The sequence below is a fragment of the Macadamia integrifolia genome, chromosome 6 (genome assembly GCF_013358625.1).
Source record: "Macadamia integrifolia cultivar HAES 741 chromosome 6, SCU_Mint_v3, whole genome shotgun sequence".
Classification (NCBI taxonomy): domain Eukaryota; kingdom Viridiplantae; phylum Streptophyta; class Magnoliopsida; order Proteales; family Proteaceae; genus Macadamia; species Macadamia integrifolia.
This window is the reverse complement of record NC_056562.1, coordinates 37,913,945-37,927,497: the sequence shown is the minus strand read 5'-3', so window position 1 is coordinate 37,927,497 and position 13,553 is coordinate 37,913,945. Positions and strand designations below refer to the sequence as shown.

Below are 13,553 nucleotides of genomic sequence, written 5' to 3'. Positions count from 1 at the left end.
AAGAAAAAAAATTCCTTATTCTGTGCTCTCTTCCAACTTGCAAAACGGAAGCTCCACCAGATGTATTGGAATACTTATAAATTTATAATTAAGATTATTGGTTTCCAGACTAATAATACCCTCTCATCAATTTACTTCTAATTAAGGCGAGATGTTTCGCCCAAAAGAAAAGTATTTCCTTTGTCAGCCTGGCATTCTTTTCACTATCATTTCTTACACTGCAAGGAGAGCTTCAGATTCACCTTCAGATATGAGATGTGGTAGCTTTTATGACCGTTGAACTGGGTTGAGAATTGATTGATAGGCAGGCACCTCCAGAGGCGGGACTTTTTCCTTTCTATCATTATCAGTTTATACATTGTAGCAGCTCTTCAACTCTTACCAATTGGGATTTCAAAGTAGAGAAAGGGGTGATGAACAACTAAGGCCCTCAACATCCTTGCACATTGTTCCACCTACTCTATGCACTGTCTGATTTGAGTGAGAAAACCTCTTCTGTAACCTTTTTTCCCAGCAATTTGACCCAATATGACTCAAAGTTCCAGTATGGCCCCCCAACACTGCTACTTGATTGCCCTCCACACCCACAACGGGTTTCTGTAGCATATTGTAGTTGTGAGATCATCAGAGCCTCATTCTTCCCTTTGATCGTCATCCAATCCTCATTATTCACTCATACAAGTCATTATAGTTAAGTGGTCTGCCACCAAAGGAATTGGAAGGGAGTTATAAGATCCCCTTGCCTAATTCATCATGTGCTATTAAAATCATTTCTCATTGCTCTATCGATAATATATGGAAAAGAGGCCATAAAGACATAAGTGCACTGATCCTTCTTTCTGACTCTTAGTTAAACCCATAGCTTCAATTGCTTCTTTAAAAATGTTCCATCAGGCAAGCAGACATGGACATTCTCCTTTGCCAAAACCAAATCACATCAAAGCAGCAGCCCATCTCCCCCTCGAATGCAGGAGAATGTAGAAATCCTATTAGTTTATAGGACATAGAAATAGCCTAATTAAAAAAAAAAAAGAACCAAATAAATTTCAAGTAAAAAAATCTTTCCAGAATTAACCCACTTGCAGTCTCCTGATACAGACTCCCAAAAGCAGATAGGTTTCGGATGTAACTCTGCAGGAATAATGGATGTAAGCCTCAACAGGAACAGAGCCTTGCATCCAGTTAGCAATACAAAAACTTAATGATTTTGTTTAATCAAATGTGCTACGAATACAGTAAACTACATCAGAAACAAGTTCCCTTACAAAACTCTAAGCATTACGGGAGATATCTGTGAACAAATTAGAAATAACGTAGAAGAAGACCAATGGTTCGCATCAACCGTTAGAAGAAATATTGAAATAAATAGTGGACAAGGCCTCCCTAGACCCAAGGCCCTGCACTGACATGGTTTTGTAAAAATTGGTCCCCACTTTGGTCTCCAAGGCCTTGGATAGGTTTTTTTTTTTTTTTTTATTTGCTCTCTCTTTCTCTTGCTCTCTCTTTAGTTTTAGTTCTTCTTTATATTTTCTTTAATCATTTTTGTAATAGTTTTTTTTTATTTCAATTAATGCAAACACTCTTTTATTTTTATTCAGCCCTTTTAAGTTTATGATTTATGCAATTGAGTTGTAATTTTTTTTAAGTTATAGTTGCTTATCAGCAGCCTAAACCGTGGGCTGACTTGGACCAGATCTGGGTCGATCTAGTCTGCCACTTGGGTCGACCTTGGTCTTAGTTCTCCTTGTGTAAACCCTTGCTGGAACTGCATCACTCATTTTTCTGATGAGACTAGTTGAGAGCTATGGGCAATATAATTTCAGCCAATACTCCAAGCTGGAAGTGATGAAAGCCGAGAGAGATGTTGGAGTGAGAAGCTAGTGGGAGAAGGGGGGTTGGAAAGAGGGGTTAGGATTTCCACCTGCTTGAATTCTTGAACTGAGAGGAAACATACAGAGCGAGAATCAAAGAGAAATTGAAGCTTGATGCTTAGGATTTAGTTATTTTGGTTGCCACATCACATGGAACAGGGGAAAAAGATAGAAATGTCGAACACACCTAGAAAATTCCCCCTTTCTGTTCAGGGTAGAGAAAAGCAATTCTACTTGTTTCTGTTTCTTCATTGTTCGGTTACAGTGCGCATTAAGGGGGTGAAAAAAAATGAGAGTTCATACTATATGAATTAGGGTCATTGTGCCATCTGATTTCTAGATGGTTTCCATGATTAATTCATGTTAATTTGCCCATGGTACTTTTTATAGCCAGTCATTTTTGCCACAGGAACATCCGATGACTTCCACTAGCTTCAGGTCCGATGCCTGTTGAAGTCCTCGCAAAATGTTCCTTGATCCTGAGTCCTGCCTAAGCATCTGCAGATTCCCTTTGCTGATGACAGGCATCACTGTTATTAACCCATTATTATGATTCTTTGAGCTCATTCACATCTGACATCTGGTGTGTATAAGCCTTCTGTCTCATATTCTTTCACAGACAGAGAACCCATATGGTTATCTGTGGTGAACTTTTGCCTCAGTAGTTCAAGTTGCGAGCTTGCTAATTGCAGATTTCATGAGTGTGCATTGCATTACTTGGTTATGTGGGGACTTCCCACAAACATCTTCTGAAGTTTTCTCTTGCACTTTAATTTGTTCCATCTGTAGGCTTAGCCAAAGATAAAAGTGTTCATCCAATATTCTATTAAAACTCTTATCTGCGGTCACTGACATTTCCTGGGAATATAAGGATTAAAAGTAGAGTGCGAGTCTGTGGCACAACAGTTAAGTTGCACTATTGTAACATATTGATTACCGGTTCAAAACTTGAAAATAGTCTCTTCTGCGAAGCATGGGGTAAGGTTGTGTACACTTGCCCCTCCCAAAACTTGCAGTAGCACAAGCTTCGCGAACTAGGTTCCTCTTTATTAGGTAATGTAGACTAGGATAGAGGGTCTAACCAAGTCTCAACTTCAGGATTTTTTTATCAGAAGAACAACCATAACCAACCCAAACCTATAACAGTAGATCAGATCTGGAACACTTTGAGTATGGAAGAAAAGAGGGAGATAACTAGAAGAGAACCTCTTGTGTTTCATACCGCAGAGAGTTAATTGGATCAAACACCAATTCCACCAGCTTTGATCAAACACAAGACAAATCTCCATGTAGAAGACAATAGCAACAATCATTAATTTGTTTATTAAAATCATCTAGGCCTTTAGGAGCTTCCTTTTCTTTATTTATAATGTTAATGGGGGAGGGAATTACAAAATAGAAGGTTCCTCAAAAAGGAAACCAAATATTCTCCTAATACAATAGCTACTAAAAACTGAAATTATAAACTAACTGAAATTAGAAACTAGTTGAAAAAGGAAACTAGCTACTAAAGATTTGACTCAATTAATAACTTGACTCCTAAGGAAACAAATATAACTCAAATCAAGCCCAACTAGAAAGGAAACTAATGAAAATGGAAACTAACTAGTAATCCCGTATTCAATCTTAGAGCCCCCTTTTTAGACTCATAAAAGTGGTCTATTACACTCAAAACACATGGGATCAAAGGCCTAACATATATGGAACCCAACCCTAGGCTTATTCCTAATAAAACAAACCTATTGTGGTAATTAATCTGCATCATTAGGATTAAAAGTAGAGTAAAGATTGCTTGGTTAAGTTACAAAGTAAAAGCTACTGAGTACTGAATGAATTATATCATATGAGATGAAAGCAATATAGCAAATACATGTCCTATGAGCATCACCACTGAAACTTCTAGTGTCTAAGGTGCTTGGCTTAGTTGAAACATTCAAGCTTTCACTCTGCTTTTCCACACATCAATGTGTCATTGTTTTATAGATTCTTGCTAATAATAAAATAATAAATAAATGGGAGAAAGAATGGTACCCACTAGTGTTCCTTACGCCAGACAAATGGGGAAATGGAGCTGGGGCATGGGCATCTTTTGGTTTAATAAGAATGTAAAATTGCTTAAAAGTGTATTTCAATTCATTATACTTCATAGTTAGATCTAAATTTTATAATTAAAAAATCCATAGGACTACATTTTGTTTATAAAATAATAATGAAAAAATTAAATAAAATTGTACTCTTATAGGGTAGCATAAATAATTTAAGGCAAAGCTTTTTCATGTGTTTTGATTATATAATGTCAAATGGCTTTTTAACCTTTTAGTGGTTCCAATGAAGCTCCAATTAACAGCTACACTCCATTTAAATAAAGTTTGAAATCTAGAAACCATAATAAAGGAATGGACATAACAATTCAATGTGTAAGAAAAAAAAAAAAATGAGAAAAAGACACCCTAAAAAAAGTTTATAAGATATGAAACAGGAGAGAAAAAAAAGAGAGAATCACACCAACTTTTCATCAAGTTTCGCTTTGTTTTGATGTAAAGTGTCTACTTTATTTTGTGATATGGAGGTAAAATAGTAAGTCCACTGCGAACCTTTGTTTTGATGTGAAGTGTCTAAAAGCTTTACTTCTACTTTGTTTATGTGATATTGGGGTAATAATAGTGGGCCACTGTTATAAAATCTCTCTAAAGTGTCCAAAAGCTTCACTACCTTATTTTTGTGATAGTGGGGTATAATAGTAGGTCACTGTTATAAAACCAATCTCTCTCTCCCTCCTCAAAACACCCCATATATTTATGATTTGTAACTTGTCCCTCCATTCACCTAAATTAGTACCCAAGCGTCGGAGGGAACCCTCACCTTTAGTTTTATAGTAAATATATATATATATATATATATATTTCAAATTAAAGGTTTCCCATGTTGGCAATATGGGAAAATCTCCCACACCACACCAATAACGGTGAAGAGAATGGTATCATCCAATCATGGAGCTCATATGGTTAAGGTGGGAGAAGGGAAAAAAAAAAAATATGGGAGTGCGAAATTACATTGGCATTCACTGATTGGATTGAGGAGGGATAATTTCTGACAAGAGTTAAGTATGAATATGAAACTAGCTAGAGTCTAGTCATATTGTCACATCACTAATGGTGAAAAGTTTTACGTCGGTGTGTGTTTTAGGAATAGATTATGGGTCTAGAATGTATTCTAAAACTTGATTCTTCTCTATTTTCTAACTTCAAAGTGCGTTTTAGATCAATCCAATTTTTCTCTATTTTCTTATTTTAGAATGCATTTTAAACCATGAATGTATTCCAACAATGCATACTAAACAATGTTCAAATGGGAAGAAAAGTCCAAAAAAAAAAGAAAAAAGATGGCCAGAAAAGTCCAAAAAGATGAGTTGGAGATCAGACAAAGGTACCATGTTGATTTTAGCTGTCTCTATCTCAATACTTGTGGGTCATCAACTCTTGTTCATGACAAGCTTGTCTTGTCTTGGCAGTTGAGAACTCTGGTTCTAGCTTGAGCTATACTCATTTAAATAAAGCAAAGGATGTTAAGAGCCAGTGTGTTCTCGAGTAAAATCTCATACTTCCCTTCACAAGTCAAAAATAAACATTAAAAAACAAAGCTCTTATGAAAAAGAGTAGCAAGTTGTGAAAAATAAGATATCTATAGAAAGGAAGAGGAGGTAGGCTTGACAGCTTTAAACTTCAAACTTCAATTCGTTATCAATATAATTAAGTTGGAACTTAAGTATACATAAATCATATATTATAATTGTAAGAAAAAAGAACGGTCCCTATTCGTGCAGCCCCATTTTTAATCAATATGAACTAAAAAAAAGGTCTTCCCTAAGAGCGGAGAAGATTTGGCTGCCATTCATTTTTAGCTTTTACTTTAAGGCAACCCCTTTAGACTTTTGATCCTCTGACCCATCAATTCAGAGATTTCTACATCACATTTAAGGTAACCCCATCAAAATTCAAAGCTGAAAGCAAGAGTATATTGGTAAAATAGAATAGAAAAATCACATCTTCAAGGATTAGTCACTGTAGTGTACTTTGGGAGACTAAATAATTCTCAACTTGTCTATTTTTAGTTGATTTCATCAGCTTGAGTATTGATCAGTTCATTGACTTTCAGCAAATACACATATAGTTACAAAGTACAAACGCTGGATTCTTAGCTAATCATATGGAAATCTGGATAACATTTCACAATATAAAAAAATTTGATAAGGGGACCTTGCTCCCATTTTTTATCTGATTCTTAGCCGTCAATCTCTTAGTATAGGGCATGGTTTTAGGTATTAGGATCGATATACGTAGATTTATATTGATATCTATCGACTGTGACTGATATCATACAAATAAGTGGTATTGATTAAAAGAAAAAAAACTATTATTTTTTTAAATTTCGGTTGATTTAGACTTGATATGGTTAAGGATGTCAATTGGTTTGGTTTTGAATTTTTGTTCGATTTTGATTCAAGATACAACGTGTGAAAACGAAATCAAGTAGAGTCAAATCGGCTTTGCTTTAGTTCAATTTTTATTCATATCATATTTGGTTTTGGTCGGTTATGTATTCAGTTTGAGCCCTATTTTAGGTATTTAGGACAATTGTTTGTATCTTCATAAAAAAAAAACACTTATTTGTCAAGGTCATAATCCACCAATCTTTTAGCAAACATTAAAAAAGAATAAAATTTAACATCTACATTGATTAAAACATCAAAAGGGTACGGGTAATTTGGTTTGATCCTATTAGATTAAAAAATGAATATTTTTTTATTTTAACTAACCGTTTTGAAAAGAAAACTGAACTGAGAAAAAAAAAAAAAACCGAATTTATTTGTTTCATTTGATTTGGAACTGGTGATTTTGGTTTCAATACTAAGTTGACACCCGTACGAAAATAGTATCAGTTCTACAAATGGGTCATAACGCTACATCTCTTTTAAGATTGAGACTCTTTATCATGACTTCTACTCATTGCAAGCCCTGATTTACCATTGTACGAATAGCATTTTTTGTTGCGATTTGGAATTTTGAATAGCAAAAGATGTAGCTATCGTTCAATTCATATTGATAATCATATCAAAATGTGGACTAAAACCCTGCATGGCTGCTTGAGGGTCATCACTTGTTTTGGCAGTTGAGTCTTCTTCAAGCTTGAGCTACTCCTCTAAGAGCCAGAGTGTTCTTGCGTAAGATGTCTTCTATTTCTCCTTCATAAATATGATAAACACTAAAAAACTAGTTAGTAAAAATGAACATGAATAACAAGTCAATGAAAATGGATATATAATTGTTAATAGTTTCTGTCACCAAGTTACTTGCAGTTGAAACTCATTAATTTATTCTACATCCCCCCCCCCCAAAAAAAAAGGTCATAAATTTATTTGATAAATGAAAATAAATAAATAAACACTTGCTGCTTATCAGTTATCACACTAATCTCCAAAATTTTCCTAACAAAAAAAACAAAAGAGACATGATTTCTAGAATTTGTTTTCAACCAACATCATATATCTCTTGTAAATTTTTTTCTTTTGGGGGGTGGGAGGTGGCGGTAGTGACATTAGATTGGAAGTGCACATTAATCATTATTCTCAAATTAGAAGTTTTGAACTCGAGTTGGATGTCGTAGATCACTTGAGCAAGGAGCTATTGGCATATGATTTATTGTATGTTTCGGTCAATTTTTTACATCTTTAAGCAACCAAAAAACACTTACTTCTACGTCAATAATTCACCAAACTTTTTTCAAACATAAATCTATGTGTAATTTGTTTTGTTTCGATTTGATCTAAAAATGAATAATTTGGTTCGGTTTATCTGACGGTTTTAGTCCCAAAATCAAAGCGAGAAAAACAATACAAATTTTGAAACAAAAATCGAAAAAATTTATTTCGATTTGATTTTAAACAAATGGTTTTGATTTGGTTCTGAACTGACACCCTTGATATGATCCAACCCGTATTGTTATCATATCATAATGTGAACTAAAACCTTGTTGTGGGTCATCACCTCTTATTTATGACACCCTTGTCTTGCTTTGGTAGTTAGACCTCCTGACCAAGCTTGAGCTATTCATCATCATTTTTATTTAAATAAAGCAAAAGATTCTAAGAGCTACGGCGCATGTGCATTCTTGCTTCAGATGTCTCATATTTCCTCTTCATCAACAACGATTGAGCCTTATCCCAATTAAATAGGTTCAGATACATGGTTTGGCTACATTTTTCCCCTTCGTAAGACAAAAATAAACATTAAAATCATAGAATGGTTATCACACTAATTTTCAAAGTTCTCCTAACATAAAAAACAATTTAATGAAGACAAATGAAGCTAATATAATTTGTGGAATTAGATTTCCATCAACATCATATGATCTCTTGTACCATTAGAAAATCTATACAAGATATAATATGATCCAAGGGGTTGTCTCTTATGCCTACATATTAACTAAACAATATAATTTAGAAACGAAGGAAGTCAATTTAGTGTTGTAAACGAAGAACAAAATCCTTTCATGAAAAGAAACCCCCCCCCCCACATTACAGACCTTCCAAGAATAAAGAGTTGAGACAATTCTTTCGCAAGATTCGATTCCAATAAGAAGGGATAAACCTTTACTAGGCAAACCAAGCAACAAGGGTATGTCTAAAGTGCGTGGGAAGGTATGCACCCCAAGTACCCTCCAACCGTTCGATGTGTGTTGAGAGACTGGTACACTTGAGACAATCTCATTCGTGCCCTACTCAATCATCTTACCTTATTTCATATTGAGACAAGTTTTTTTTTTTTTTTTGGCATGTGACCTATTATTGAAGGGAATCTACTTCAACCGATATGCCTTTAGGCATGGCCATACATAACATAGAAATCACACTTGGAAAGGGTGGACAATTAGCTAAAGCATCAGATGCTATAGCGAAAATGATTGCAAAAAGAGGGTAAATCGGCCACACTAAAATTACCTTCTAAGGATGTCCCTTTGATATCTAAAATTTGCTCAGCAACATTCAACCAAGTGTGTCATGTTGGGGTAGACCAAAAAAGTTTGCCTAGAGCTGGATCTAAGTGTACATTTCGAATAGGGTCATATTCTATGGTTATAATTATAACTTCTATGTTTTTTTTATTCCGTCGAAAATCGATTTTACAGTATAGACGCTTATGATCTCCCCCTTTATGCCCTACAGTAATGATTTCTTTGGCATTACAATCTTTACCACAATGATGCTATCCATGGATCAAATTATTTGTTAGATTGAATTTCACTCTACTCAATATATTGAGACCGAAAGCTCTCCTAATGGGGTTGGCCCAGTAATGAAGATTAACCAATTCAATCAAATTGAAACCAGATCGAAGTGACTGTTTATTTTTTTTTTTTAAAGTTAAAAGACCAAAGTGACAGATTATCTTTTTCTTTTCTTCTTAAATAAGATAAAGCGAAGGATTGTGACCTTTTACTTTGGGGGTTAAACACGTTTTGTCGGGGGTGGTCTCTCATCCATGGTAATCCCAATTCAGATTTCAGATCACATCAATGACCTCATCAATATTATCTATTTTGACATATATGAGTCCCATGTGAGACATACTATTTTCTATATTATGGCGTGTTGATTTCTTTCTACACTGGAATAGTGGCGACCGTCTCCCTTTACTAGATAACGTTGTTACAATACTAGCATGTTCGGCATATTTTTTTTATAAATAAAAAATAGAAAAAGGCTGGATATGCCGTTGGTATACCTTGTGTTTATCTCTCTCCTCCTCTCTATAGAAAAGTCTTTTATGCCCCTCTCATTGGTTGAACTGCTAACTCCAGAAATATTACTGACATACATAACCTCTTCCCATAAAAAATATAAGGAAATAAGAAATTTGAAAAGTAATGCATGACTTAACCAAATAAGGGGAGAAAAATGATTGACTTGTTAGTCCTCCATGAAAGGTGAAAATTCTATTATTATTGATGTTTCTATGTATGTTCCATTGACTCACTCATTAGCACAAGGGACACATACATTTTTAGGAAATCCCCTCTAAAAACATATTAAGACAAAAAAACATGATAAAGTGATCGTGGTTTTAGGAATTAAGATGGGATCACTTGTATCAGTAGATGGTGGGAACCAAGGGTATAATAGTAAAAGAAAAAAAAAACAAATTTTATGGAACAGTAGGGGCAAAATTGTCCGATATAGGACGATTTGTATTAATATCATATCGATTTCCAAGATGATAGATACCTGATACCGTGCCATGGAGGTAATAATTGAATTAGGAAAGGATTCCATTGACACATGAATGAAGGGTCTTGGGATTTTTGAGGAGAGAAAAAGATGCAAGGTTTACCATTTTGTTTCGTGATGTGGAAAAGAATCTGCACACACACAATTCGTAGACTTTTATCTAATTAAACTATGTGGGTAGGGTTCCCTCTTAGGTTGTGCTTTAGTTTTAGGCATCAGAGAGTGGTAAACCTGTTAAATAAAGAGTGTATTTAAGATATTTTACAAGGGGTTACAGTGTAAGTTTGGGCTTTAAACTGATTTTATCGTGAACTTTAACCTTTAAATTATATATTTTTTTTCTATCTTCTCAATTTTTTTTCTTCCAAAAATAGGTTTAAGATCAGGTTTAACAACAACAACAACAATAAAGCTTAGCCTTATCCCAACTAAATGGGGTCGGCTACATGAAATCTGCAAGTATTTGATTAAATAAATTAAAAAAAAAAAACTTTTTGGGGCATCCCACTCACAAACCGTCTGCAACTCAAATCCTAGCCCTCCAGGCAGCTCTGCTAGATGTCATACTTAGGTGAAGACTTAACTTTTGCATGTCTCTACCAATTAACTCTTCAATGGTCAATTTTGGTCTGCCCTTAGCTCCATCCATTTGCATATGATCACTCCTCTGTATTGGGGCATCCAAGGGTCTCCTTTGAACATGTCCAAACCATCGTAATCGACATTCTCTGAGCTTATTCTGCATTGGTGCAACCCCTAAGTCCGATCTAACTTGGTCATTTTTTTACTCTATCTCTCAGAGTTTTGCTATACATCCATCTCAACATCCTCATCTCAGCCACACTCAATTTATCTGTGTTATGTTTTTTGATTGTCCAACATTCTACACTATACATCATAGCTAGTCTTATGGCTATCCCATAGAATTTTCCTTTAAGCTTTAGATGAATACGTCGATCACATAACACTCCAGGCGTCCTTCTCCATTTCATCCATCCCACTTTAATTTTGTGGAAAACATCATCATCAATCTCACCTTCTTTGTTTAACGTAGAGCCTAGATATCTGAAACAATCATTTTGCGGGATCTCTCTCCCCTCAATTTTCACTTCCTCGCTATCAATCCTCGATCTACTGAAGTTACACCTTATATATTCCGTCTTCGTTTTACTTATCTCGAGACCTCTCGATTCCAGAGTATATCGTCATAGTTCTAGCTTATCATTAACCTCTGTCACTGTTTCACCGACCAGAATAATATCATTTGCAAAAAGTATACACCATGAGACCTCTCCTTGAATATTCTTGGTTAAATCGTCTATGACAAGTGTAAATAGGTAGAGGCTCAATGCGGATCATTGATGTAACCCGATATTAATTGGAAACTCAGCACCTTGACCTCCCAGAGATCTCACACTAGTCACCATATCTCTATACACGTCTTTAATAATATCCACGTATCTACTTGACACTTATTTCTTCTCTAAGACCTGCTAGATTAAATATCTGGGAACCTTGTTGTAGGCATTTCCAAAGTCAATGAAAACCATATGAAGATCCCTCTTGTGTGTTCTGGCTTTTTAGTCTTCCTTAAAAAAGCTCTGTGGGTGATTCCAATATAGTGTCAAACTGTCAATCTTCCAAAGAAAAAAAATAGAAGCGGTGATTCTTAAAAGGGGTGATTCCAATCATCCATTGTAGTCTACACATGGAGGACTTCAATGTAGAAATGTAATTTAAAGAAAAAAGAACAAATAATCACACAATGAACACATGTTTGAGTCTTTTTTTTTTTTTTTTTTAATGTTTTTAATAAAAATAAATTTAGTCAGAAAAACAAGAAGACTTAAGGATGCCAAATTGTCATGCCCGTCATAGATAGAGATCTCCTTGCTAGAGAGCCAGCTTAACTCCCTAGGAATGAAAAAAAAAATATATATAAAATTAAAAAAAGGATCTCAAATGCAAAATATCATCTAAAATAAGCTTGATAGTCAAAGCCTGACGAGACTCCATGGTACAAGAAAGTCGCCACATTTTTTTTGTCGCATTCCAACAGAATATGAAATCCTATAACATGTTTGAGTGATTCCACTAAATTTTTCACATCACTCTCAAATTTCTTATATAATAAAACCCTAATATTGTAAAAAGGTCAATCATAAATTTCTTGTATTAAACAGCAATAGAATACAACACATTTTACCCCAACATCCGAGTATGCGAGATGGATTATTGAGTAGGTGAGCACCACAGATGGGCCCGTGAAGGAAAAGAGTACTATATTTTGTTTGGTAAAAAGGAAGAGAGTAATATAAGAGATTGCATGAAGAATACGACGTGGGCATTCGTTTCCTTCCCGCATTAGACGGATAGAAAAAGGAAATTAGTACGGGGCTTTCAATTCCACCGCCCCGAGGCCAGAACTGAACCTTCCCCAGTCTGCTCTTGGGATTCTGGACTTCAGCTCTCTATTTCTCTATTATAGGATTTCTATACCCTCACCCATGCATGTCTTTGTTTGATATCAAATCATAGATAGACAACAAAAGATGCTTTCATTGCTAATCCCTAGAGTAGAGTAGAGTACAGCAGAGCAGGGAATATTAATTGGAATTGCTTATCAAGTCCTCATATTCAAGGTCAAATTGACGCTTTCACTCCTAAAACAGGGGACCAAAAGATGCTTTCACTCGTAAGTCGTAACGCAGGGGACCTTGAATCGGAGAAACCAGTTTTTTGAAACCAAAGCCAAGAGAGGGGGATATATACGCAGCCTCAAAGAGAAAGAGAGACACCCATTTTGGAAGTCGAGAAGCTGAAGGAAGGAAGGAAGCAAAGAACAGAAAAGGCGACGGAGCAGGTCAGGTAAGGTCAGTTAATGATTAATCTCCATCCCATCTTCTCGTTTCCTCACTGCATGTTTTCTTTGACTCCATCTTATTAATTTCTTAATGAGTTCATTTTACATTTTACATTTTCGTTTGCTTTTCTTTCCTCTTGTTCTTATGTTTGTTCTTTAGATTTCACATTTTTCTTTTTCCATTGTACGATATAAATCATGAAAACCCTGAAAATCAAAAGAAGCATATGAAATCTCACATCAGTGGAAGATGAAGCCCTACTAATTCTTTGATTTGATTTTTTTTTTTTTTTCTTCTGTACATTATTAGCACCGATGGTGATGTATCAGTGAAACAGTTGAAATTTGTAAAGTAACTTTGAATGGGGGGACCCTATACCTTTATTTTATCCCATGGGATTCAAACACGGATTTTCATTTTCTCACCACACAGCAATCTAAATTATAGATAAGCCAGTCAAGATTTTTGGTTGTAGGATAGAGACCTGGTTACCACAAACCACACCCCCCCCCCCCCCCCCCAAAAAAAAAAAAA

General features: G+C 35.2%; 2 protein-coding genes across 4 annotated transcripts in view; one reads left to right on the top strand and one right to left on the bottom strand.

Annotated features, from left to right (window-relative positions):
- Positions 1-13,553, bottom strand: part of LOC122082274 — a 67,527-nt gene that overhangs the window by 33,641 nt on the left and 20,333 nt on the right. The window lies entirely within an intron of this gene.
- Positions 12,522-13,553, top strand: part of LOC122082465 (calcineurin B-like protein 4) — an 88,678-nt gene continuing 87,646 nt past the window's right edge. Inside the window, exon 1 of one of the 3 annotated variants that reach the window (XM_042650052.1) lies at positions 12,522-13,018. The gene's annotated coding sequence lies outside the window, so the exon portion shown is untranslated. Of the gene's footprint in view, positions 13,029-13,553 lie in introns of all 3 variants that reach the window. The other 2 variants (XM_042650047.1, XM_042650046.1) reach the window with 2 other exon arrangements.